This window comes from Phoca vitulina, unplaced genomic scaffold (assembly GCF_004348235.1).
Source record: "Phoca vitulina isolate PV1807 unplaced genomic scaffold, GSC_HSeal_1.0 scaffold66, whole genome shotgun sequence".
Classification (NCBI taxonomy): Eukaryota; Metazoa; Chordata; class Mammalia; order Carnivora; family Phocidae; genus Phoca; species Phoca vitulina.
Window position 1 is genome coordinate 5979328 of NW_022589769.1, and position 24753 is coordinate 6004080.

At 45.9% G+C, this 24753-nt stretch overlaps 1 long non-coding RNA gene across 1 annotated transcript in view; it reads right to left on the reverse strand.

Annotated features, from left to right (window-relative positions):
• The window catches only part of LOC116624354, a 226080-nt gene that overhangs the window by 165292 nt on the left and 36035 nt on the right, over positions 1-24753 (reverse strand). The window contains exons 4-5 of the long non-coding RNA XR_004297880.1: positions 13680-13733; positions 12574-12656 (exon numbers count right to left, since the gene is read on the reverse strand). This is a non-coding gene — a long non-coding RNA (uncharacterized LOC116624354). The remainder of the gene's footprint in view (positions 1-12573; positions 12657-13679; positions 13734-24753) is intronic.

The following is a 24753-nucleotide window of genomic DNA, read 5'->3' on the forward strand; positions in this document are numbered from 1 at the left end:
TTAAGCGCCTGCCTTCGGCTCAGGTCATGATTCCAGGGTCCTGGGATCGAGCCCCACATCGGGCTCCCTGCTCAGCAGGAAGCCTGCTTCTCCCTCTCCCACTCCCCCTGCTTGTGTTCCCTCTCTAGCTGTCTCTCTCTCTGTCAAATAAATAAATAAAATCTTAAAAAAAAAAATGTCGTCTTTCCTAAAATCCCATGTGTTAAAGACAACAGTAGCCAATGTTTGAGGTGCTTCCTTTCTGGCAGCGAACAAGGGGCAGAAGCAGGGTATGAACTTCAATAGCCCCTGTGTAAATGCAGGGAAAAATTATCTCTATAGGGTGGTCATAGACAGTTCTAGAACCTTCTAACACAACTTGCTCTCTTCTGTACATCTTATGATTGCATGCCCCACACCATCAAATGCAGATAGTCCATTGGGCCAAATCCCTGTCAGCACAACCTCCTTAGGGCAGATGAGTGCAGGGAAAATGGGCCTTCTCAGACAGACACTTGTCTGTCCTTGTCCTCAGGAGAGGTTAGCCCGGCGCAGTGTTGCAGCCGGGTTCCTCTCCAGGACTCTGAAAGTGGGAGGGGAGGAGGTCCCTGTGACGTGGCATAGCTCACATGCATCTCAAATGTGCTCCAGTCTCCCAGCCGCTATAGGGGGCTAATAGTATGGGGGATTCAGGGGTCAGAACATGCATGGTGCTTAGACGAGTGGCCAGTATCCAGGAGGTGCTCAATAAATGTCCTTCTGTAAGCAGGTCATCAGGGCTGGGAAGCTTGGACAGCTAGGCCTGCACTTCCTCTCCCATGATGCTGCCATCTTGAAGGCCCCATGCCAAGTGGTGCCACCTCTCCAAAGATTTTAGTGGAGGGACTAGACTCCCCATTTACTCTCTGCCCAGAGTAAGAAGAGAGCCTGTCTGTAACTCTGCCCTGCTCCAGGATCCTTGCTGAGGCCTCTATGACTCACTTTAGAGACAAACAGAGGTCAATGGACCCTGGCTAAAAATCTCAACTTTGCATAGCAGAAAATCTAAAGGGGAAAAATGCACACTTTTCTCCACAGTGCATGAGTTGTACACTATCTCATCTTGCTAAAAACAAAGAGCTACTTTCTGGAAGGGGATCATTTCTCTTATTGTGAATGCAAAATATTTCTTGTGACGGATGTTTATCCTCTGGAGCAGTTCAGCATCCAAACCATCCCTCCCATTTCATTCATTCATTCATTCATTCATCTTACATTTATTAAGTGCCTACCATATGTCAGGCACTATTCCAGGAACTGTAGATTTAGCAATGAACAAAGGAGACCAAAATCCCTGCTCTCGAGGAGCTCAGACTCTAGCCCTAGATTCTAGTAGGAGCTCAGATTCTAGCAGGCAATAAACACTCTATAAGTAAATTGTATGTTGGATGGTACAAAAGCTATGGAAGAAAATTAAGGGGGAGAGGGGGAGGGAGTGCTGGGAGGAAGGAGAAGGGGTGAGTAACAGAAAAGGTTGTCCTTTCAGAGACTCCCTTACAGAGGTGAAAGGGATGGTGTACTTGTCCCTGATATACTACCCAGCTGGGTAGCCGGCATGATGAAGCTCAGCTGGTAGGTGCCCTTCCGGAACATGACTCTGACCAGAGGGTGCAAAGCCATCGATCTTCAGAGACACTCATGTAGCTGAGGCCGGTTTTGTAGTGCTGTTACAGAATGACGTAACCAGGGGCAACCACATCAGCAGGGACACCCCAGGCTGGCTGGTCCTGAGGCCAAGCCTTGTTTCCTTGCTTCCAACTTATCTTTCAAAACACAGATCCATTTCTACTTAATTTCACTAGCATCCATTCTCTTGTTTTATTTGCAACCAGAAACTCAGACCAGTGCACTTCTGCCCCAGGAAAAATAAAATCATGTAGATACTACACACTGGGGTTGTCGGGAGAGCTCCATACTCACACCTCCAGATCTATGATAAAACAGTCCAGGGAAACATTATCAATCCACCTATGTTTTCTTTTTCCTCCAGGACACCTCCAGGGAGGTGACACAGATAATGAAAAAATTGTCATCAATTGTTATTTGTTGTGGGCAAGGAAGGGGTCGAAGGGAGGAAGGAAAAGTAAATCCATACAGAACTGTTTGCACACAAATGCTAGAAGCCAGGCAGATAACCAGCAGACCTGCTTGGGTATTTGAAGTTCCCTGTCCCTCAGTAATGGATTATCTTATATAGGCTGATGATGTAATGGCTTCATGGGTTTGTTTTGTTTTGTTTTTTTTCTCTCTCTCTCTCCCTGAAAAACCAAGATATTCCCTTCTGCCAAATACAAAAGAAAGCAGGACACCAAAATGGGACGTATGCAGTGGGGACGAGAGACAATTTCTTTCCCATCATGGGACCTCTCAGCAGGTAAATATTGATTACATTTTCCTGGTGCCTCAAGCCATTATTTCTGATACAACTGCCTGCTGCCAGATATGAATTTCCCCCTCCTCGTCACCATGGGAATATCAGAGAGAGTGAGGAGGAAATTTTCCCTAAAGAAACCTGGCAGAAAGGCGCCTTCTAATTATGAGCATTTAATTCACATCCCCAGCACTACGTCCTTGGGAAACGACAGCAAGTGTCCAGCCTGAGGATAATTCTTCACCTGACGCCACCTGCGGTTCAGGAAAACAGAACACCATCCCTGACCCAGAAGGCAGGAAGGAAGCCAGAATCCGGCTGATTGTTGGAAAGCACGCCAGAATCCTGGTGCTGTTGGTTATCATATGAATTATTGATGCTGCCATGGGGATCCACAGGGTAGCAGAGGTGACGGAGGCGAGGAGATGGCAGGCAGGGGCTAGCGATTAAACCTTCAGCCCCACGCGTGGTATCGGCACTGTGTCCGGCATGCTGGTGAGTACCACCATCAAATCCTGCCTCGAGCAGAAATGCATCACAGGCAAGGCTTATGCACCCTGCCCACGGAGGCCCTGCCCGGACCCCGGCTCTGTGGTTGTGAGCGGGAGCAGGAAATGGATGGTGAGAGCCTTAGCCCCAAGTTCATCACAAAAACCTCCAACGGCAGAGCCTCAGTGGCTGCTAAGCTCCAAAAGCAGCAGTAAAACTGTGCAGGAATCCGATGGAAGGAGCCAGGAGCACCCCTGCCTTAGGCTGGGTCACCCCCGCACTCCTCCCCCCCCCCCCCACCCGCCAAGCAGATTCCAAGACAGGAGTTAAGTGTAAGTTCTTTATCTGGGAAGTGGTCTCAGTAAACCCTCTCAGGGGGGTGGGGAAGACCCTCTTAAGATTAAAACCAAAACCCTGTATGTGGTCCACAAGGCCTCATATGGTCCCTTTCTCCTTCCACCCATGTGTCCTCCCCCACTGCTCACTTCTCAAACCTCCTCTCCCCCTGAGAGGGTCGATTTTATGGGTCAACTTGAGTGGGCCACAATATGCCCAGATATTTGGTCAAATAGTATTCTGGGTGTATCTGTGAGAGTGTTTTTTGGATGAGATTAATATATGAATTTGTAGACTGAGTCCCGCAAATTGCTCTCCCTACTGTGGGCGGGCCTCATCTAATCAGTTGAAGACCTGAATAGAATAAAAAGGCTGACCTGCCCCTGAGTAAGAAGGAACTCCTCCTGCCTGGCTTACTCGGGCCAGGACATTAGTTTAGTTTCCTACCTTTGAACTTGGACTGGAACTGGCTCTCCTGGGTCTCCAGCTTATTGACTGCCATCTTGGGACTGGCAAGTCTCTATAACTGCATGAGCCAATTCCTTATAATCAGTCTCTCTAGACAGATTCATATAGATACAGGTAGATAGACATAGATATACTCATGGTTCTGTTTCTCTGGAGAACCTTGAATAATATACCCCTTCTCATTCTTTGTGCTCACTTGGTTTCTTTGAAGGTCTCTTACTCTCTTTCGCCAAGTGCTCTTTGCTCAGGTGGGTTCCACAGCCAGCAATGTCTACCACCATTACCACCATCCCTCACCCTTGCCTTATTAACTTATATCCATCCTAGAGTTCTTAGTGCAAACACTACAAAAAGGCCTTACTGGATGGTACAGTCCTGGGGCTCAGACTGCAATCTTTCTTGTATGCACCAGTACAATCTTCTCAGAGGACAGAGTAGTGAACATATCAGAAGCCTAAAAAGAGGGTCATCCTCTGACCCAACGATCAACCCCTAAGAATCTGTCCTAAGCAAATGCTTCAGATTAACACAAAAAGATCAAGGGCATTTATTTCACAATGGTTATACAGGAAGGATGGAGAGAGGGAGGAAGGAAGAAAGGGGGAGGGAGAGAAGGAGATCTGCAAACTCAAACAGACCAGCAAAGAAAAGAAACAAATTAAATATCCAACACTAGGTGACTGGTTAAATACATTGTAGACAGCCATCCAGTGGAATATTATTTGGCCATGAAAAATGGTGGTACATAGGTATAATTATTGACATGCAAATGGGTTCACGATACAACACTAATCTGAAAAACAAGACACAGAATAATATGTTTAGTAGGTAGGTTCCGTGGGATCTCAACTATAGTGTGTGTGTGTGTGTGTACGCGTGTGCACACACGTATGTGTATGTGTAAAACAGAGGGGGTGGGGATGTGTCTGCACACAGCACCAGAATGTTTGGAAATACATAAAATGAGTTTCCTCCCCAACTTCCTCTTCCTTCTTTGCTTCTGTGTGTATCATCTGAGGTTTCTTTTTGTTTTTTAAGATTTATTTATTTATTTGAGGGGAGTGGTGGGGAAGGGCAGAGGGAGAGGGAGAGAGTCCCAAGCAGACTCTGTGCTAATGGAAGTGGGGCTCGATCTCACGACCCTGAGGTCACGACCTGAGCCAAAATCAAGAGTGGGACCTTAACCAACTGCGCCACCCAGGTGCCCCTCATCTGAAGTTTCTTTATCAAAGAATAAAAGGGCTCAATCCTCGGGTGAAAATCTCTTCGACTTTCCAAACAACTTGCCCTTTTAATACTCTGCATTTTTTCCCTTCATTGAGGAAAAGAAAATTCCATCAGTGGGACTGATCGCAGGGAAGCAGAGCTACGGAGTCAGGGAAAACTTGGTGACAAGTTGTCCCTCTTCCACTTTTCTTTCTCTCTTATCTTTTTGCCTGGATGATGCCCCTCCCATTCTCCTTTCCTCTCCCCACACACAATTCCACAAATTCCAAGTTCCAATGAAATCAGATCAGAAGGGAAATACAGAAAGTCAAACCCCAAAGCTAAGAGGTCCTCCATCCTTTGCGCTCACTGATACCCCTTCAGGGTTACAACTGAGGTGCCTTAGCCCTGTTTTATTTGCTCCCTGGTCGGAGCTGTCCTGAGGAATTAGAGTCTCTGGAAACAGGGCCCAGAATGCGCAAAACCAGAAGGAGATAAGTTTGTGTGAGCTGAAAAATTGTCCTATATGGAACAGAGTCAAAATAAATCAATAAAAGCAGTTTCAGACATGCAGTGCCGAGAGAAACTGTTAATTACTGGTATTACCGTTGATATCTATTCATTTGAGACTTTTGTTCAGCAAAGGCAATTGCCTGGCCCTGTTATATAACCAAAATCAAGAGAATTTACAAAGAAAAAGAAAAAGAAAAAAAAAAACCTTCCCAGCTCAAACTCAGACAAAAGGATTGAAGGAAAATGAGACAAGTGATATTTTCTGGGGATTTCCAGAGACAAATCAGCTCAGAGAAGAATATAAACCTGCCCAGCTTCATCCCAATATCACCCATCCTCACACGCTTATATTCTCCGCATATAAATTTCAAGTTTGAAAGAGCCCAGATAGACTCCTTTCTTAAGAGACGTCTCCATAATCAAAAGGTTTCCTCCTTATCAAAAGGGATTTCTGTTCTTAGATGAGTCCTTTGAAATTATATATAATAAAACCTCAGAGCTTAGTGGTTAAGAGTGAAGACTCTGTAGTCCCAAAGACCTGGGTTCAAGATCTATTTCTGTCCCATCAGAGCTCAAGGACACTGGTCGGTTAGTGAAGGTTTCTGGGCATCTTTCCTCATATATAAAATGAACGGGATAGTAATCCCTACCTCACAGAGATATGTCAAGCAGAACCTGTGGGAGGCGCTCGCTGTCAGTACCTAAGCAGGAAGACAAACACTGTGAGTACTTCAAACAGCAGGATTTCATTGCAGGGAATTGGCTCTACAGACAGCAAAGGACCAAGATGCCAAACGAGACATTGAGGCAATCCTACCTTAATGTAATACCTTGAAAGGCCTAGATTGATGCAGAAAAAAAAAAAATGCATGATGAAAAAAATCAGTTTTTAAAATAAAGACAGGATCCGGCCCCACATATATGTAACTCAGCCTCACTGGTTTCATCCTAGCCCTGGTCTCCTGCCAGAGAGTAGTAGACAGCAAGAATCTACTACAACACCTAGGACTAGGGACAAAGGGACAACGGGGGTTACTGGAGCCCAGAGCAAAAGCTGGGCCTGTCCCACGGGATCTGGAGCCACGGAGGAGACATGGCTACCGCAGAGCTGCCAGAGGAGATAAAGAGACGATGAAATACCAAGGCTTGTCCTTTCCTCCCTCCCACCATCCAGTCTCCTGCTGGCGCCCCCCATTGGCCAAACTCAGTATAACTTGCTCATTTGGAGCCCTGAAGGACCACCGTCTGCAGGGGGAGAGCAAGGGATGCATCCAGAGCCAGATCAGCACGGAGTGGCCCAGGTGCTTCACTCAGTTCCTCTCCCTGCACCACCACCCCCCCCCCCCCCCCCCCGCCCGCCAAAGCCCCGAAATGTGAGGATTGGGATACTGAGCCTGGTTTCTAAAGGAAAATGGGCTTCTGTATTTGAGACAGCCACCATGATGATGACGGATGGTGGTACCTGGCAATGGATTCTGAAGAGAAGAAGGTTCTGTCCCATCTGTGTCATCTCCCATGTCGTCCCCACAGAACGGGGGGCAGGGGTTCCAGCACGCACATCACCATGCATAACGGGGAGTGACAAGGACAAGAACTCAGGACCACTCCCACCCCCTCAGGGTTCATGAAGTTACCAAATCAGAATTGCCCAAAACTGAGCCCCTTCTAGAACGACAGGAAATCAGAGAGACATGTGCATGAAGAGAGGGCGTTCCGGCACCATGAAGACCCCACAGACGCTGTTCTCAGGAGGCAGGTGGTACAGGGCAAGAGGTGCGAAGGAAAGCAAACTGCCCACCTCCAGCAGAATTTCCCATTTGGCAATTGTCATAGGATCGGGGAACCAGCTGACATAAAAGGGCAAGGCAAGAAAAAAGTAAAATTGGAAATGGGTGTAACTTGGGGGTGCTGGCCAGGAATGTGGGGCGAGAGGTCAGAGGGGTTGAAACCCTACTTCTGCCTTGAGCTGGAACATGCGACCTTGGGCATGTTGCTGAACCGCCCCTCAGCCTCCTGTTATCAGTAGAATGAGGATGACCACAGAGCCTGGCTCAGAGGGCTATTGCGTGGGTTGAACAAAATTATGTTGGGGAAGAACTTAGAGATCCTGGCTCGAAGGAAATGCTCGATAACTGGGAGTTGACACTATCTTTATTATCATTATTATTATAGTTGAAGATGACAATGGAAGTTTCCACTGCGGGAGGTATTACCATAATTTAGTGACCTCTGGGATTTGCAGGATAGTATATTCAATGATTTTTGGACTTGTGGGTCAAGTTCAGCAGTATCGAGGGTTTCACAGACAGGAAGAATCTAAGGAAGGATTTCTGTTTCCCTCAGGTAGTACCACCCTGACATGGACAGATGGTACGGTGTAGATTTGGACATAGACTTGGATGTACATGCAAATACAGATGCAGGTGTAGGTGCGGATATAAATGTAGCTGTAGGTCTAGGTACATATACATACAGCTCTACCTTATGTTAAGTGCACACTTTAAAACTTTAAAGATTCACACTAAGTGCTAAACAAAACTAGATATAAAAGGCAATTTTATATAACTCTGGCACACAGTTATGACCAACTTTTCCCCTCAAATTAAGCATTCATTGAGCAAACATTACATGTGGAAGGCACAGTAGCAGACTCCACAGGGGAGGGATATAAATAAGAGCAAGACATGGTCTCGGCCACCAGCAGACCTCACATCCCGTAGGGGAAACAGACATTTACAAAAATAAAAATATTACTCCCTAAGGCAGGGAATGACTAAGTTTAACTTTGAAGTCTTTCCAGAAAAAGAGTATCTGAGCTGCGTCTCATTCAACGGGCTCATGAGGAGGGAACGATGGAGGGTGGGATGCAATGAGCATCTTGCCTTTCTTTTTGTGGGGAGAGTGGGGCTGTGTGACTCTGGAAATAATTTCCTTCCCCTTGTTTTAAGAGTTTAATCAGAGTTTTTTTTTTTCCTCAGCAGGAGGTGGGTTCATCCAAATTTGTCACTAAATATTTTTGAGGTTCATCCACGGTGCAGCACGCATCAGTACTTCATTCTTTTATGGGTGAATAACATTTCATCATATGGATAGATCACATTTTGCTTATCCTTTCCTCAGTTGATGGACATCTGAGTTGTTTTCCCCTCTGGGCTATCGCGAATAGTGCTGCTACGAACGTTCATGCGTAAGTTTTTGTTTGAATACCTGTTTAATTCTCTTTGGTATAGACCTGGGAGTGGAACGGATGGGTCATGTAGCAATTCTATGTGTAACTTTTTGAAGAACTATCTAATGCATTCCTAGCAACCATCAGAGAAATAGAGTTTTTCCTTTCGGAAAGATCCAGGAACGTACTGGGCTCCCTAGTCTCACTGGCCCATTTTAGGTCACATGTCCATCCCTGCACCGATCATCGTGGGCAAGAAATGGAATCCCATGACTGATGAAGGAGTGTCTACCTCTACAGCAAGGAAAGCTCTCGACCCAAACCACATGAACCAAAAAGGGGGAACAGGTAATTTCTTTTAAGGAAAACCAAAGTGATATTAACAGGAGGAAAAAGATACTGGAAGACAATAGCAAGACGTGTCCATCTCACCCAGGAAGCAAGGACATAACTGCTTAAATCGTAATGTGGGAAAACGTGATGAACATTTGTTCAGCACTTCATATATGTCAGGCACCTTTCTAAGGGCTTTGCAAAGAGGATTAGTGATTCGCGTCCCTATTGAACAGATAAGAAAAATTAGGCTCAGAGAGGTTAAGTAACTTGCCCAAGTTCACACTGCTAGAAAGTGGGCTGAGTTGGGATGTGAACCCAGATCTCCCCAATGCTAAAGCTCCTACGCTTTCCTCTATACCACTCTGTCTCTTTACTGAGTAGAAGGCATCAGGCAGCAGGCATGGGAATAATCGGGATGACTACTTGGCCAGGGGTGAATATCTTAATCCTCGCCAATCTAGGTACCAACATCTATATATTCACATGCATAGATACACTCACACGCTTCCCAGTGACCCAGATTGAATGGATAGAACCCTCTGTTTCCCAGCACACATCACATAAAACCAAAGAAAAACATATGCTCCCCTTTCCTCATTACCTGCATCCCTCACCAGCCAAGGGATCCCTAAAAATGGTCAGAACCCCAGAATTCCACTTGGGAACCCTCTCTACCACACAACGGAGTTCGTGGTCTCTTCAAAGAATGGGCGAATTAAATGTCATCACCAAGGCTTGCCAGATCCATCAGAAGTGGGGCTTTGGTTGTTCAACTCGATTCCTTCTCTTGAAAATCAAATCAGTCATTCCCTAAAGCATTTAATTTGATCCAACCCCCAAAGGTGGTTTTTCCAGAAATGGCAGGGATCTGCTGATCTTTCCATACTCTGGGTGAAATCTCAGTCCTGTTAACATGGTACCTTGTCTCCCTCCTCTGTCTGAGCTGGGAACAAGAAGAAACCTTTACAATGATAGCCTTATAATAGGATTGTATTTTTTCTGCACATTACACCTCAAGGGATCATTGTCATTTGTTTCCAACCAATGACAATCCAGCTTCCCTGGACCCCCTAGTTGCTTGGGGAGAAATGTTACTGCACAGCTCATCTACAGTGATGCTTTATAATTGTAGCAGAAATCCAATGTTAATAGAGCTGTCTGGCTAAAGAGGTGCATGAGCCCTTGTGTATCCAGATCAGTGCCCCAATGGCCTGAAAGCCATATCTGATGTTTTTCCATTTTGATCACATTTTGCATATATACATAAAAATAGGAATCAAATTTGATCACACACAAAGATGAGACACGGTCTCCAGGAAACAAAAAAAGACCCAGCCTGTTTATTCTGTTATTCTAGGCATTTTATAGCTCCCTACCCTCTGCAATTTTCTATGTGTTCTTTACTTTTTCGTGAAATACCCCTTCTTATCTCCACTTATCCAAATACATTCTTTAATTGCCTTCTGAGACCACCGCAGCTTACAATGATTTTTCACCCTCCAGTGGCATTTGACTGTACCTTCCATTTGGCAATTAATCATTAGCATCCTTGTGAAACTGCCTGCATCCTTCAACTGAACTGTTTTAACTATTCACATTGTCAAGACCATGGCCCTCGGTTTTTGTTCTGGTTTGGTTTGGTTTTAACTTTAGAAGCTTTTGTTAATTTGTCATGTAGTTAACATACAATATTATATTAATTTCAGGTGTACGATATAGTGATTGAACATTTATATACAGTTTAAAGTGATCACCACAGTAAATCCAGCTACCATCTGTCACCATAGAGAATTGTTACCTAGTATTAACGATATCCCCTATGCTGGAAAATGTATCCCCATTATCTACTATCGTAGTGATTTTAAAACCAGAAGTTGGTATCTTTTCTTTCCCCCTGGTCCTAGTTTTAACCTTACCTGAATTCGAAGACAATGGGTTAAGAGAGTGGAGAATTCTACCTTCTAACCCTGCCACCCTCTCCAATCACCACTCATCCCTGACCACCATGTTGGATGTTCTAGATCTCTGTGGAAGCTCCAAACAATTGGTCACCCCAACCACAGACATCAAGAGCTCCTGACGGTACTGAAAATGATTCCATGAATTCTGAGGAGCTGAGCCAAGTGGGAAAGGAAGGAAGGTCAATTAATGATAAAGAGAGTGAATAGATGACATGAACCTTCTGTAAGGATAACAGGTCTACCTGACTTAGTCAAACCATAAGAACAACTGTCTGGGTAGCTCTCCGTTGTTCTGAAAGTTCTGCTGCCACGGGCACCTTACCACCTATCATTGCCTTGACCCCCAAACTCCCTAACTGCAGCTGCCATTGATTCTATTCACGTGGCCTGACCCCTTACTTAGCCTGACTTCAACTGAAATGTCTTCTGAACAATCTGTGTCCCAGATCGGCAGTCTTCGGAAGTAATGGTGGTTCAAAGAATGGACTCTGGAGTCAGACTCTTTGAGTTTGAAGCTCACCGTAGGAAGGAAGCTACTTAACATCATCTGTCAATTTGGAATAGCGGTACTATGTACTTCATGGGGTTGTTTTGAGAGAATTAAATGAGAAAGTCTATATAAAGAGTTTAGCAGAGATCCTGACACATAGTAAGTTCTCCGTGAATTTAGCCTTTTATTATGACGGTTAGGTCTCAGATCCTTAACTGTACATAAAGTATTGAAGGAACAGAATGGGGTCTTTTCCTTCATGATACCCTCTAGTGGTTATAGAGGAATAGGATGGGCAGAAGCTTTGAAGTCATTCAGACGGAGGCCAGACCCAGACTCCACAACAGACTAGCTGCATGATATTAAGTTATTTACTTACCCCTTTGCAGCCTCCTTTCCCTAATTTATAAGTGGAGTAAGTAATATCTATTTTTCTGAGTTGTAAGTATTCTAGAGGGTATATAGAGATAGCTGGACTAAAATAAGGATACAATAAGCGGTGATCCATTTGCGCCTACAGATCTGAAAGAGTTGCAAGGACATTTTATTATTTCTGCTCATCTTTCACCAATGGTCTACAAGAGCCAGGAGTGTATATTAAAGACAAACAGAAAAGGGTTGGTGCTTTATCCTACGGAGGCCCATCTCTCTGAAAGGGCTCTACGACTCCTTTGTGTGGTGGTATAATTACTTAAAGTTCTTTTTTTGTTGTTTTTAATGATTTTTTTTTTTATTTTTAAGGAATCTCTACACCCAATGTGTGACTCAAACTTACAACCCTGAGAGCAAGATCACGTGCTGTACCCACTGGGCCAGCCAGGCGCCCCACAATTATTTAAGATTCTCAAGGCCTTGGTCGTCAACTTGATTACTTTTTTTTTTTTTTTTTTTACAAAGAAAGGAATTTCATATAAAGAACATTCTCAAGTTATCTCTGCATCACTAATCTGGCTGTGTAACGTAGGTAACATAGGTCAAAAGGGGACTCAAGAAAGACTACACATGATTCTATCTGGGAAAAAAAAAAATTCCCCTGCTAATGGTGGATCAGGTGCTGGGGCTATAGCCAATGGGCAGCATATTGAGTCTAAGCACTCGACTCCAATACATGGTTTTGGAGAAAAATCTCAAGATTGTCAAAAATACACTTAGAGATTCCATTTCCAGATACAACACCTGGAGTCAGCCCCATGCAGATAAACCCTTCCCGAGGTACCTTCTCTAGCAGACCGTCTTCCGGAGGCTGGAGCAGTAACTGTCCATTGCTCTTCATGGTCCCAGCTGTGTGCTAATTAGAACCTGATGGAAAATGGTAAGAAAAATTAGGACAAAATGTCATCTCTTCTTGCTAAACTGCAGGCCAAGTGCAGAAGCTTCTGATTCAGGCCACAGTGTCATTTTCCTATATAGGGCACACCCCTCCATTTATCAACCTTGATCTAAAGAATGAACTTCAGACATGATTTCAAAGAGGGAATGCCTCAGACAGAGTTCCTGCTGGTCATTCTGGCCCCCTGAAAAATCAATCTTTCCTCTGGTCTGTGGGAAGCATGGTACTATTGTCTGCTCAGCTCCCAGAGTCCTTGCCCCCTGCATGAGGAGGACTTGCAAACCTAAGCTTTCAAATGCCTAAGATACCAGGGAGTTAAGAGTGACCATTTTGGGAGGTTGTCCCCCAAAATATCTTGCGCTGCTTTCAGCACTCTGAGAGTAGCTGAAAAGCCCCCAAAACATTCTCAGAAGGCAATACTAGGCACGCAATCTACCAATATGTCACCAAATACCAACCGTTCTTTCTAAATTGCCTCATCTGGGAAGAGAAGCAGAAACTAACGGAATTGGAAGGGAGTAGAATCACAGGGTTAGGAGCTGGGTTCATGTCTCACCACCACAGCCTGGCTACTCCAGAGCCCAGCCTCCTCTCTGGTAAAGTGGGAATGATAATAATAATAATATCACCAATCTTACAGAGTTGGGATGGTTATTAAACTGTACAATCTATATAAGGTGCTTAGCCCAGAGCCAGTAAACAGTAAGTATTCAATAAATTGTTCTTAGAAACATGTCTAAGTGTGTGATTTCATTGAATATCACAACCCTATGAAGTGGGTAAGGCAACCCTCTTCCGTGAAGTCACCAAGAAAACTGAGACGCACAAAAAGGAATTTGCTTTGGACGCGACAGCTAGGAACTGGCAAAACCATGATTCAGACATAGGTCAGGGTGACCCAGACAACCTTAGCTAATTTAATAAACTGTTAAAGCAGGCGACCCAAGCCTTTTGGAATCCCTGGCCTCAGTGACATAGAGCTCAGCACTCACCGAGGGAGAGAGCCGCACCAATAAGCCAAGGGAAGAGCCACTCCAACCTCCAAGCTGCAAAAAGGAAATGATTATTAAACATTTATAAAATCACACCCCGTACAATGAAATCACCTTTAGGGCACAAGGCAAAATTCAACCCATTCAACAAAAACGCCTCCAGGTTCCTAAAACTGCAAATGGAGAAGTGTCTATTTTCATAAAATCAAGAGGCTGGGGACAGGGTTTGATGGACAGCCAGCTTCATACCCCCTTCATGGCACAGCTCTGAAAAAGAAGGGGGGACGGGGAAGGGAACTGTCGCTGATCAGGCACTTACTAAGTGTCACGCCTCGTGTCAAGTGTTTTATGGGTCTTATCACTTCATCCACCAAATAACGCTAAGACATAAGGATTATTAGCCCCATTTCACTGGTGTGTAAACTGAGGGTCTGAGAGATTAAGTGACTTGCCCAAGGTCACACAGGAGAAACACCAGCATTAACAACCACGTTTGTCTCAACTCAGCCTCAGGGCAGAGACACCATTTCACATAGTGCGCAATGGGACTGGTGTCCCCAGAGACATCCTGAAAGCTCCTTCCGGTATACCCTGCTGGACTTTCCCAGAGCCAGCATTCCTTAAGAAAAACTAAATTAGGGGCACCCAGGTGGCGCAGTCGGTTAAGCATCTGCCTCCTGGTTTCGGCTCAGGTCGTGCTCTCGGGGATGTGAGATGGAGCCCCACCATCTGACTCCACACTGAGTATGGAGTCTGCTGGGGTTTCTCTCTCCCTCTCCCTCTGCCCCTCCCTGCCTCATTCTCTCTCTCTCTCTCAAATAAAGTTTAAAAAATGAAATTAATTAATCAATGGCCCTGGTGCTGTCCCTAAGATGTGGGTGGCTGAGAAGTCCCAGAAATAGAAAGAAACCCTTTCCTAGAAACACTGCCTTCACTCCATGTCCCCTGACTCTACTTAATGACTCTGGATAAAGTAAAAGCTGCTTTTTTATCCTTATTAAGCAATATACTCTTCTCTGTAACTCCTAGCCCTCACCCTCTCTGAGCCGTGCCTGCATGTTAATTCTCTTTTCCCTGTGATCCCTATGCCCTAACAACACGCTGAACATGAGGTTTAATTATTGAAAGGGAGTGCGTTCTGTAAAAACAAAAAAAAAAATGTATACCTGAGAACCTGCCAAGGCAAAGGACAGGCAGATACCACCTAATAGGACAATACCTTCGGCCAGAGTGATGGCATTATGGCAAAATTGCAGTTAAACAAACGATACCATGCCAGGGAAGATTTATCAGCACTTTTTGAATAAACCTGATTTCCAGTGGCTTATTAAGTTAGCTCTGAAAATTCCTTCTCTGGGTTAAAACCTGGCTTGCAAAATACTGTTTGGAAATTACGCACCCTTTAAGGGCACTAATGAATCCATCCTGGCATTCGCAAAGCTAAAATCCTTTCCATTTTTAATTAAAGCATACTTTTCATCAAATACTGATATGACCTCTTTTTTACTGGGAATTTGCAAAAACACTTTTAGAACAAAAAGCTATTAAATTATCAATCATGTAGAGTTTCACTTCCACCCAGAAAGTAGAGAGCTGGAAGGAGCGATATTCCCAACTCAATGACAAAAAAATGGCAGACAAACTTTGAAATCTTAACTTTCATTAAACACATCCCAACATCCCAGGAAACAGGGAGACCCAGTGGCCTGAGCGCCAATGAAGGACAGGCTCCTCCCCAGATCGTCTGGGGCAGAGCTTGGCATGAGGAGACAGCGGGCCCCATCCATGCAGGTAAGAAGAATTCAGCTAAAATTTGAAACAAAGTGCTAAAGGCCAAGTGTGTGCTGACGTGAGCTTATTGAGCCCCCAAGAGTCACAGACAGGGAAGCTTACACCATTCATAGGCTCTCCTCTGCAGACCTCCAGGGGATGCTTGGAACAAAGATCAGAAGCCGGGTACAATACTAGAAAGAGCCGTCCTTGGTGGTTCGGTCCTAGAGCTCGGCTGGGGTAAACAAAGAAGCCTTCATCCAGATCCTTCTCCCCAACAGCACTAAAACCTCAAGAGGATGGAGCAGGGCAGAGAACCCAGGGCACAGATGGAAACCCTCTGCAGGAGGGGAAGGGCAGGAAACAGTTGCATAACAATGCAGGGATCCATTTACCAGTAAGACACAACCCTCCTACCTGTCAATATACATAAGGAAAGAGTTTCAAAATATCTGAAGAGAAGACGGATAAAAGTGAAATAGATGAATGCACAAGGACAGGGGGAGACTAACACTCTGCTCGGTGCTCCTTGCTAGGACAGGTAGGAAGAAAACAAGTAGGGATATGAGCCTCGAACAATATTACCAACCAACCTGATCTAGCTGACATGGATAACACACCACCCCACAAGAGAATGCGTGGATTTTTCTAGTGCACTCGGAACAGTCCCCAAGATAGATCATATTCCCCTACATCTAGATCTACGCAGACTCATCCAAGAAATAGGAAAGGAGGAAAGACTTTTCAGTTCATTCTTTAGGCAAGCATTATATCAACACCAAAGCAGGCAAAAACAAATTACCAAGAAGAAGAAAGAAGAAAGAAGAAAGGAAGAAAGAAGAAAGGGAGAAGGGAGAAGGGAGAAGGGGAGGAAGAGGAAGAGGAAGAAGGAAGAAGGAAGAAGGAAGAAGAAGAAACAAAAGGAAATCAAAAGTTTGCTGTCCAATAGAACTTCTTGCTATAGTGGAAATATCTGCACTGTCCAATGTGGCTCTCGAGCCCTTGAAATATGACTACCATAAGTGAGGAAAGCAATTTTTAATTTTATGCAATAATTTAATCTGTTTATATTTAAATTTATATAGCACATGAGGCTAGGGATTACTGTATTGTCTAGTGCAGCTATGGACTGATGTTCCCAATGAACATGGATGCAAATATCCTCAAAAACATTAGCAAATGAGATCTAGCAATGACAAAACATGACTGAATCAGGTTTATCCTGAGAACACAAAGTTGGTTCAGCCTTCAAAAATCAATCTATGTGTTAGATTGATCCATGTGATCCGATCAACAGACTCAGGAAACACAGTCCAAAACTTCAGTGTCCAAGCATGATAAGATCTCTCCACTAGACAGGAATTAAAGGTAATTCCCTCAGGGGCGCCTGGATGGTGCCGTCAGTTAAGTGCCCGACTCCTGATTTCGACTCAGGTCATGATCTCAGGGTCCTGAGTTCGAGCCCCGCATCCTGCTCTACGCTGGGCGTGGAGCCTGCCTACAATAGAGAGGGAGGCAAACCCTAAGAGACTTAAATATAGGGAAACACACCGAGGGTTGCTGGAGGGGAGGCGGATGGGGAGATGGGGTAACTGGGTGATGCGCATTAAGGAGGGCACTTGATGTAATGAGCCCTGGGTGTCATATGCAACCGATGAATCACTAAATTCTAAATTCTACTCCTGAAACTAATATTACACTGCATGTGACACTATATGTGATCTAACCGGAATTTCAATAAAATCTTTGAAAGAGAGAAAAAAAAGACTCTCTCTCTCTGCTCTCCTTCTCCCCCCTCCCTTCCCACCTTGCATGCGCAGGTGCACACTCTAATAAAAATTAATTAATTAATTTAATTAAATAAAGAAACTACCCTACAGGTAACATCATGCTCAGCAGTGAAAGTCTCAAGTCTGAGCACTCTCCTCCTAGAGCCGGGAACGAGACAAGGGTATCAATCCTCGTTAACACTGTACTAGAGGTCCTGGCCACAGCAGTTATAGCAGGTAGTATTGACGAAAGGGTAGATGCATTGATCAATGAAGCAGGAAATAGAGTTCAGAGAGAGATCCACACACACACAGTCCATTGATTTTTGATGAAGGTGTAAAAGGCAGTGTGAGCCACAGAACAGGTTACATGGTTGTTTTGTGCTTATCTGCTTAATAAGTATCTCCATGTATGGCGGTGGGGGGGACAATAAAGCAATCGTGTAGATGGCATATAAATACCTGGTGAATCCACCTCTCCCTTCTCATGGACAATTTCTGGAACTGAAACCACTACTTTGATTGGTAACAGAAGAATAAAACGCGACGTGCAAGAAGGAAATACTACCTCTCTCTTATCCGCCCCACCCTTCTTCACAGTAGATGAAGTCCAAATGACCCTCTTTCTCTCCTACTCCCTCCTCAGAGTGCCAAAAACCTTTGAATCAAAACTCCAAACTCAGTCTTCTGGCTCAAGTTCTACAAGCCAGATAGAACATTGATCTCATCTCTCCCCAAAAATGATTTCTTTCTGGACATTGCCTTTGTCTTCTGCTTAGAGATCTGTCCTTTATTTTTTATGCAAAAAGGACTTTGGTATCTTCTCTTGTTGACTGGTTTCTTTCCAGAGGCTCCAAACTCAGACTAGCATATAACACAAAAAGGGTTGCAGCTCTTAAATTGAGTTTCCCAGACGCAGGGCTCGTGTGTAAGGGATCCCTTAAAGGAATGCCCAAGAAAAACCAGTAAGAGGGGAGGCAGGACAGGGTAGGAGAGTTTTGATCAAGTAAGCCTGCAAACCCAGGCAGAACCCCACCAAGGGGCCTTCGGTCTGATGCCACAGGGGGACTCAGAAGTGTAAGTCACACCTGAGTTGTCCCAAGCAATGGCAGGTGAAGTGGGCCTTCCAGTCTTTGGTTATTTAAGGCTGCCCTGTGGGGACATACATTCCCAGGTACTTGCCTTTTCAGGCTCCTTAACCCAAGAGCATGGGTCTCTCCAAGAGAGAGCCACAAGCATGAGCTGCTGGAAGTGGAAACAAACCAAAGCCAGGGGTCACACAAAAATGGGATCCAAGTGGATCTGGGTAGAGCACCAAAGGCATTCCTCACCCCCATTTACTGAGCACCTACTTTGAACCAAGTGTCCTGCTAGGCTTTTTACCACCCTGAAAGATCTGTATTATTATCCCTAAATTTTTATTTAACACTGACATCAACTCTATGAGGTAGCTGTTACGAATTCCATTTTAAAGATTAGAACACTAAGGGGGTGCCTGGGTGGCTCAGTCGGTTAAGCGTCTGCCTTCAGCTCAGGTCATGATCCCAGGGTTCTGGGATCGATCCCCACATCGGGCTCCCTGCTCCGAGGGAGGCCTGCTTCTCCCTCACCCACTCCCCCTGCTTGTGCTCTCTCTCTCGCTGTGTCTCTCTCTGTCAGATAAATAAATAAAATCTTTAGAAAAAAAAAGATTAGAACACTAAGGCTCAGAGAGGCTAAGTAATTTCCTCAAGATCACACAGCTACAAAGTGGCAGCCGTGGGACCGAAAGCAGGGTTTCTGTCTAGATTCTGCCAAGCTGGTTGCTGTTTTCCTCCACGTATGTGTCTCTCTTCCTCTTCTCTGGCCCTTTCCCCCGTTAGGTACTGAGGTTCTTCCTACGACCGACGCCAATGGCCATAATTCCACTAGCATTTTCCTCTGGGTTCCGGCCACTGTCACTGTCTACACTCTGGGTCCCTATCAAAACTCACCTGCCTGGGGTCCAAGCCTGGTTCTGCCAGTGTTCTGCTCTCTGCTGCTTTTCCAGTTGGTAAAGATTCTATTGATAGAATTCCAGCCAGGAATCCGTGGCTGGGAATGGGAGCATAGAACTTTCTCTTCCCTCAAATGAATGAATTCCTATCTGGTCTCAAGAACCCAAACTGGAACCTCAGTGGAGTCCGGGGATGCAAGGACCCTGATCTGAGCATAAACAACAGACCAGGCAGTGGAAGACAGCACCCGCTAAAAAGAGCTTTTAGGGAACATCCAGGCGTGCTCTCTGCAACCCAGGGCCTCAGGCTTTCCCGCTCTCAGACCTCCGCGGCCACAGCTGACCTGACAGCTTCTAAGCTCTCCTTTTGAGCCCCCTCACCTCCCCTCTGCATCACAAACACTAAGTAGTGAACTGAGCGGATCAAATCAATGGGCGGATTTCATTGCCCCCAAGGGGTGAGCAGTGAGTATCTTTGCCTAGGCATGGGCCCAGGGTACCTCCTGGGTTCGAAACCTCCCGAGCTCTCCAGAGAGGAAAATCAGAAACTGGCTCTCAGCACGGAGGGCAGAGCGAGAGCGAAGAGAGAGGCCCCTGCAGAGGGGCAGGTGTCGAGGTTAAGATGCAAAGGGACTTAGGCGGGAGGCTTGTTCCGGGTGCCGCAGGACAAGCAAATCTCCGCTCCCCACGCGCTCCCAGCTGGGTCCTTGCAAATGGCCTCCACTGTGAGAAAGCTTGTACATTTCAAGGACGGGGCGGGGTGAGAAGCCTCGGGGTGCCCCCGCCAGCCCAAGGGTCAACCGGAGGTCACGTCCTCTCCATGACTTCCTCCGATGGAATCATCAGGAATGAAGGCGCTACCCAATAAAACTAGTTGAGATGAGGTCATTGGGGTGTGTCCTAATCCGAGGTAACTAAGGGCCTTCCGACTGGAGGGCTACCTGGAGAGCGGCTACAAAACAGCATCTGGTGAGACTGGAAAAGTTGGAAGAAAACAGTCTGAGGATATCTAAGCGAATATCAAAAGTAGCTAGCAGCCACTGAGCACCTACTGTGTGCCATGTGTTTTACATCATTTGCGTTAAGATATCCTGATCAAATGGCTATCTGGGAGTTCACACTTGCCAGATGAGGAAAGCAAGGCTCAGAGAGGTTGAGTAACTTGCCCAAGGGCACACAGCCTACAGAAATTGTAGACAGAAGTTGGACTTCCTTCTGTCAGGCTCCAAAGCCACACCTGATTTAATTTTTATATAAAGTTATGGTCAGAAAGAACAGCACAGTGGTTAAGCACCCAGCCTCTGAAGTCAAACTGTCTCCAAACCCCAGACATGCCAATTATTGGCTGTGCAACCAGTTGGCTGGGGCTGCCATAACTAAGGACCACAGCCTGGGCGGATTAAACAACAGAAATTTATCCCCTCGCTCCAAAACCAAGCCACATTGGCTACTTCGGGGGGGGGGCGGGCGTAAGAGAAATCTGTTCCATGGGTCTTGCCTCGTTTCTAGTGATTTCCCAGCAATCTTAGGCATTCCTTGGCTTAGTGAGGCATCACCCCAATCACTGCCTTCATGTTCACGTGGTGTTCTCCCTGGGTGCATCTCTGGGTCCAAATTTCCCCCATTTGAATAAGGACACCGGCTGTATTAGATCAGGACCCATCCTAATGACCTCATCTTAACTAACTACACCTGCAAGAACCCTGCTTCCAAATAGAGTCACATTCAGAGGTACTGGGTGTTAGGACTTTAGTGTGTGAATTTGGGGCAGGTGGGGACACAATTCAACCCATAACAGCAATCACTGGCAATTACTTTTTCTCTCTGGGCTCTCATCCGTCCAAGTGACTATTTCGAGTTAGGAGGACTAGAACAGTTAACACATACAAAGCATCTAGAACAGGGGATCAGCAAGCTAGTAAAGGGCCGCATACAGCCCACCACCTGTTTTGTGCAGCCAGCAAGCTCAGAACGAGTTCTGTATTTTTAAAGAGTTGGGGGGAGGGGGGAATCAAAAGGAGAATATTTCATGACCCACGAAAAATGAAATCCCAACTTCAGTGTCCATAACGTTTTATGGGAACTCGGCCACGCCCATTCATTTACTTACTGTGGGTGGTTATTTTTACAGGACAGGAGAACTGAGTAGTTGCAGTTCCTACAGGGACCATATGGGCCACAGAGCCTAAAATATCTATGGTCTGGCCCAGCACAGAAAACATTTACCAACTACTAACCTACGAGGTTACCTAGTATATACTAAGACCTATATGAATACTGCTACATTTTCCCCCTTCTCTTTCACCGTGATACCAGTCATCTGCCCCTGCAATTATTCTCTTTGTAGCAGGGAGAATTTTCAACTCACGTGAAGGGGGATGTCCCCATCCACAGCCCGCCCCGCATGCCTGGGGACCCCCCGTCCTCCCCGAGGCTTCTCCTCAATTGGCTGAGCAGCTCTGTGGTATTGATGAGCTGTTCTCCAAGCTGTGAGTCAAGCCTCAGCCACTAAGCTTGCTTCTCTCCTGCCTGTCTCAGCAATTCTGTTTACCCCACTGCACAAACTCCCCACAGCTCCGAGGGCTCCAAAGGTGAGTGCTTGCAGACCTTACATTATTTACATCTGAGAAACTCAAGAGCTTTTTTCCTCCCTCCCTTCCAATCACATCATGTCAAGCCCTTGGCATCTCCAACACAAAGCTCTCCCCGCCCCCTTGTCAGAAGCACCTGCCTCCTTCCCACAAACCGTGGAAAATCTGCATCTTTAAAAAAGACCTGAGTGCACTTTGTCCCCCGATTTTCCACAGGCCAAAAAAAGAAGTGAAGCCTCGTTTTTAGTTGGATGGCTCATGGGGGACACCCAGGAGGAAGGGGGCAGAGGAGGGAAGAAGTGGACGAGGCAGCTGAGTGCAGGGGTGTTTGCAGGACAGGTGAAGGGAGTATATTCCATGCTGAGTCAGCAAAACTGGCAAGCATGCAGTTCAAATGGGGAGAGAAAAACACATTTTCTCGCAGCAATCGGAAAGAGTGGCGGGTTTAATTGCCAAAGAGACTACAACTGTTTTGGCTCAACATGTTCATGGCTTTGTACTGGATGGCATTTTGTGTTCTCTCTCAATTTCTTTTTTTCTTTTAAAAAATTGCAGGATTTAGGAATAAAACCAAGTTATAGGCAGATTAAAGTCTTTGACTCTTAATTAAAGGTTTTCATTCAGCCATTCACATCCAGCCTCAGAATGGTTCATGCAGACATTCCAGTTGCCGTTGAGGAGAAATGAGATATTCTAAAAATAAGTCCTTTCGCCTGCACAGTCCCTCTGAGGTCAGACCATTGTCCCCAAGGAGGACACAGCTGTTACTATTGTTATGTCAATCAGGCTAGACTCAGACCCAGACCCGGATGGGGACACCTCTCTTCTGGAAATTGTGGGGGAGAAAACTCTCCTCAGAGAAGTCTCCAGTATTGTCCCCAAGGAACCCAATGTTCTAGAAGAGTCCCTGTCTCCCTGCAAGCTCTTTCCCCCCAGTGCTGATCATCCTGCAAAACAGTTTTCCTCATCTCACTCAGTGGCAACTCCAGCTTCAGTTGCTGAGGCCAAAAACCTTGGCGTTCCCCACACCCCACCCCACCCCGACATCTCTCTTCCTCTCATACCCCACATGCAGTCTGTTGACTAATCCTGTCAGTGATCTCCAGGACCGGGTACATCATCTGCGGGGCCCAAGGCAAAATGAAAATGCAGGGCCCCTGTCCAAAGGGTATTAAGAATTTCAAGATGGAGACAGGGCATGAAACCAAGTCTGGGGTCCTTCGGAGCAAGGGAGATAGTGTGACATTGCAGGTCACATGCCCGTGAAGCCAACCCTGGTTCTACCTGCAAAAACACATCTAAAATCTGACCATTTGAGGGGGGCGGAGCAAGATGGCGGAGGGGTAGGAGACCTGGATTTCGTCTGGTCTCAGGAATTCAGCTGGATGGGGATCAAACCATTCTGAACACCTACGAACTCAACAGGAGATCAAAGAAAAGAATAGCAACAACTCTCTGAACAGAAAAGCGACCACTTTCTGGAAGGTAGGACGTGCGGAGAAGTGAATCCGAGGCGATATTCGGGAGGATAGACGAGGGGGAGGGGCCTCCGTCGGCCGCTTCTGGCAAGCGATAGAGCCGCGGAGCACAAAATCGGAACTTTTAGAAGTCTGCTCCGCTGAGGGACGTCGCTCCAGTGGCTAAGCAGGGGGTGGAACCCTCGTGGGACAGTGTGGTCTCAGGACCCTCGGGGTCACAGAAAGACCAGGGGTGCCTGAGTGCGGCAGAGCTCCCAGGTATCGGAGCGGGGAAGCCGGCTGCAGAGATGGAGCCGAGGCGCCGGCTCTCAGCTCGGGGTTGTCATAAACCGTGATCCGCGGCACAGTCGGGCCACTGCTCCTCCAGCAGGGACCCGACAAGCGGCAGATCCAGGGAGACTCCCCTTCCTCCCCTGGGAGGAGTGGCGCGGAAGCGCACCGCGGGGATCTGCTGGGTTTGGAGACTCCGCACGGGGTCAGGTGCCAGAGATAGAAATGTTCGGTCACAGACCGGGTGAGCACGGAGTGAGGCCGGAGACCGGGGAGACGGGAGTGACTGACAGCTTTTCTCTGGGGGCTCACTGAGGAGCGGGGGTCCCGAGTTCTCGGCTCCTCCGAGGCGGAGACTGGGAGGCCGCCATTTTCACTCTCCGCCTCCAAAGCTGTACGGAAAGCTTGCAGGGAACAAAAGCTCCCGAGAGCAAACCCGAGCAGCTTACTTAGCCGGACCGGCAAGGGCGGGGCAATTCCGCCTCCGGCAAAGACATTTGGGAACCACGGCAACAGGCCCCTCCCCCAGAAGATCAGCGAGAACAGCCAGCCAAAACCAAGTATACCGATCAATGAGAACGGCAGAACTCCAGCACTAGGGAAATACTGCACATAGAATCCATGGCTTTTTTACTATGATTCTGTAGTCTTTCAAAGTTAATTTTTTTTAACTTTTTTTTTTTGAATTTTTCTTTTTCCCTTTTTCAACCAACATCTTATCAATCCCTTTTTTAAAAAACATTTTTATTTTTCATTTTTAGAGTCATATTCTATCCCTTCATAGTAGTTACCCTTATTTTTGGCATATATATATAAGTTGTTCTCTCTTTAAAATTTTGAGATAGTTTCTTCTAACAGATCAAAATATACCCTAAATCTCTAGTGTATGGTTTTGTTCTACTCTCCTGCCTGATCACATTCTCTCCCTTTTTTTTCTTTCTTTTTTTTAAATCCTCTTCTTTCTTTTTTCAAACAACTTCTTATCAATTCCTTTTATAAAATTTTTTATAATTTTCATCTTTACAGTCATATTCAATCCCTTCATCATAACCCTTATTTTTGTACATATATAAGTTTTTCTTTCTTTAAAATTTTGGGAGACACTATCTTCTAACAGACGAAAATACACCCAAAATCTAGTATGTGGCACTGATCTATGCACCAGCCTGATCATATTTGATCATATTCTGTTTTTTGTTTGTTTTGTTCTGTTTTTGTTTT